Genomic DNA, 3,946 nt, shown 5'->3' on the forward strand with positions numbered 1-3,946 from the left:
GGTGTGTGCGCGCATATGATTAGACTTAGTCCGTGCTGTCACCTATTGTATATATAGTCAACTAGTTATAACCTGTCAACTATATATATATATCGGTAAACCAATATGTAATAATCAAACATGTTTCCTTCGTGAATATGCTTACATGCAGGGACCCCCATATGTAAGCCAGTTGCAAATGTCTTAATTTACTAACTAATCGGCTACCGTATTTCTTTTTTATAATGGTAAAAGTGCAACAAAATGTCATCATGCTGCTATGTGTGAGAGAAAAAGAAAGAAAAAATATTCGATATCGCTTACATATTTCAATTTAACCAGATAAACGTCAACGTTAGCAAATATACTAATTCTCAATGACGCAACAATAAAAATAACTCCGCCTTTTATGTGTTAAAACCACAGGGACCTGAGAATTTGTTACAGCACGGAATTAGATTAGTTCGTGGTTACAGCTATATATTTGGAAGTATAAACCCCCAGTGATCATTAGGGTTGTCATTTTTACCGAAAGACGACCATCTAAACCCCTAAAACATATAAAATTACTCGGAACATCTTAGTTAAGGTCCAAATATAGCTGTAACAAATCATTCTCGGGTCCCTGTGGTTAAAACCACATAAGTAGTGCGCTTATAATTACCAACGGTCGTAAATGTAGACATACCTGCACATGCTAATGTAAACCTTTAAAATGGTTATTAGACCCTAAGTCTTTATTAATGAACAGCAGAACGCACAATTATCACTAATTCCGCTACCTTTCCGTGAACTAACACTCGATCTGGTACAACCGGTTAAAAGTAGACGAACCGGTCTACTTGTTATCGACTACTTCAGTCTTTTGTACGAAACGACGATATTTACGTGTACTTCCTGTCAGCTGATCTGTGTCATCTCGATCGCAACAAAATGGTTTGTGTTCCATGCATCGTAGTTCCTTTTGTTTTATGGTTTTTCAACAAATATGTGCGACCATACGTTGCCAAATACCTCCCGTGGTTCAAAGAAACACCGACTACCTCCAATCCTCCCAAAACAGATGGCGATTCCACAAAATCTTCTGACGAACAGGTACTGTATTCACATCTGATAATCGATCCATTTTTACTATTCAGAATTTCAGACAGTCTAACATGCAATTGAATTGAAAAACGTAACAGGAAACATTATAAAATATATACTGTTTTAGTTGTTAAATATTCATTAATTTAGTAACTAATGGAAATTATCAGTGACAAACAAAAAACGGAAAAAAGTTGATATCTGGCATTGCCAGTCTTGGATGGAAATTACTTACAAATATTTTTTGTATCTACATATGTTCTTATTTTACATTGGCTCTGCATTGCCATTATATGAACATACCAAGTCAGTTGTGATTAATTTATGAGACCTTAAATCTGGAGTGGTAATTACATATAATCATGACGTCATTACAACTGTGACGTCATAGTCATAACTTTTTGAGAAAGCTGGCTGATAGTGGCTTTCCCATCAATGAAAATCAACCTTAAATCAGAGATGTATATTATTGTATTATACGTCTCTGCTTAAATATATATCTATTTATTGTCAAAGTAGTTAACAAAATATCAAGTATTGAACTGCATTCTGTTCAGTTATAATCATAATCCTAAAATTCTGACAAATATTCATAAGTGCGATAAGGCACTAGTAAGTGTTATTCTGTTACCAGCAATTCTAATCAGATTGGGTCAAACTTATCAGCCCCTACTTTTCTGTAACAAAACATAATTATCTTCCATTCTATGCTGTTTTCTCGCCATTCTTGTTTCTGGTGCTGCATTTGTTATACAAAGAATATTGTTAAAATTATCAATTGTGTAACTACTGTATACATATGGTGGTTTGTATTTAAAAGCAAATGTTTTACCTTCTCAGGTGACGAATGGAACATGCAAATTTGCAAAAATGTTTTCAAATGGAAAAGCTGATATACCAAATGGACATCCAACTACCACGGAAGTTGGCGGTGGAAGTAAAAAGGAAAATTAATTGTCATAGACACACTGCTACATGTCTTTCTTCATCTTGGAATTATGGTCATACAGATAAACCTCAATCGTTTTCCTTGAACAAGATGGAATCAACATTAACATAAGCCGGTCCCAGTCTGAATTCTAGAGCCAGCAGTATTTACCTACAACATGTGTGATAATCAGCACAGCATATTTATACCGTGTATTGAGAATGGATCAATGATGCAATAATGAACTGGGTGCAATGTTTTCATAATATGTACTTCAATTTTGATTTTTTGAAAAATAAATCAAAATCCTAATTTTACACATCATCAAGGAAACATTTAAAAACAAATCTGGTAATTAGGTAATATATGGCTGAACAAAATGTGTTGTTTCCACTTTTTGCTTGAAAAAAATAGGGTTGGTATGAAGGCAGGACAAAAACTTTTTCTTTTGCAAGAAATTTCAACAAATGTTCAAAAAGTAGGGTAGCACTAAAAACTAGGGTAGGGAATTTGACAGGGGAAACATATTTTATTTACTCTAATCTGTTGTAGATTAATGTTTGTATGTAAATTGTTTGCAATTAAAATTTTGTCATGAATTTGAATTCGATCACAGCTATTCATGATAATACAGCATACTTCAAATATCTGACCAAAAATATTGAGATCTGAGCTAACTTTAAGATGTCATATGTCAAAATACAATTTATACATGTACTTTAACAAATATATTTCAAAAGTGTATATGGTAAAATACTCTTTACACATACTTATTGTGAATTCCTGCTTGTAATTATAAGGTATCATTTTGTCCCCTGGCAAAGGTTTATATCTTTGTAATTTGTTGTGCATATACATGTGCGTACATATACATAGTGAACACATTAATGTGGTCCCCCGGTGTTAAAGTCATAAACAGACTTTGTTTTGCATGTAGGTATCGATTATTATAACGACTGACATTTGAATAAAACATTCAAGAAAAGTAATATTGTACAAAGACATTAATAACTGCATTGTAAACAGTACATCTGTGTGTATGGAACCTAAGTAATGCAGATAACTAAAATTTGGAAAATTCACTTTTTAGACTAGAAGACCTTTGAGAGCACATGTTTGTGCACATGTGGAGTCTCCAAAATTAGTTTGAACTCTAGGGTCTGAAAAGATTTATCTATTTGACATGTCTTTTGACCCTCCACATGATCTTAGGGAAACTGTTATTTTACTTAGGTATTTTCGAAATGTCAAGTGACAACTGAATGTCCTGGTAGAAAAGTGGCTAAATTAACAGGTGTCGACTATTTGTAACAGAATATCCTGATCAGGTCCTATTTATTTCATGTGAGTGAGGATCGTTGATGCCGCACCCCTGCATTAATCAGCCTCAAGCCTGTGGTTGCCCGCTATCATCCATCACGTCACCACACTAGATCAGCATGCCACGTCACCATGTACCTGTACCCAGTAAAGCTCATACATGTACACGTATAAATACCAAATTACTGTAATATGATATGTCAACTACAATGTTCCTATATTACAAAAATGTACCTAGCTAACTCGGGTACCTATATTTTGGGATAAAACAATAGCGAAGAAATAAGAAAAGAATAGATACTGTTCATCAAAATTAAGCTCATAAAATACAGTAAATCACTTGTGTTTACATGAATTACTGTGGATAAACACACAGGACTCGTAATGTATTTAAACATGTAATACTGGAGTCAAGCTAAACATGTAATACTGGAGTCAAGCTAACATTTCTATTCAAGGAATTACCTAAGCACTTGTGTTAATTATACAAATACAATATGGAGTACATGTATGAGGTGAAATTGTAATTAAGAATAATCATCTATATCATGTTTTATAGTACATGTATATTGAATTAAACTTTGTTGTACATTTCTTGTTTTGTTGTGAGAATAAATTATTCAGGAAAGTGTA

The 3,946-nt window shown here is 33.4% G+C and overlaps 1 long non-coding RNA gene across 1 annotated transcript; it reads left to right on the plus strand.

Annotated features, from left to right (window-relative positions):
• The first annotated feature begins 851 nt into the window (after positions 1-851).
• Positions 852-3,946, plus strand: LOC110445624. The gene is made up of 2 exons (XR_002462389.1): positions 852-1,074; positions 1,906-3,946. It is a non-coding gene; the product is annotated as an uncharacterized LOC110445624 (long non-coding RNA).

The sequence above is a fragment of the Mizuhopecten yessoensis genome, unplaced genomic scaffold, assembly GCF_002113885.1.
Source record: "Mizuhopecten yessoensis strain PY_sf001 unplaced genomic scaffold, ASM211388v2 scaffold2329, whole genome shotgun sequence".
In the NCBI taxonomy this organism is placed as follows: Eukaryota; Metazoa; Mollusca; class Bivalvia; order Pectinida; family Pectinidae; genus Mizuhopecten; species Mizuhopecten yessoensis.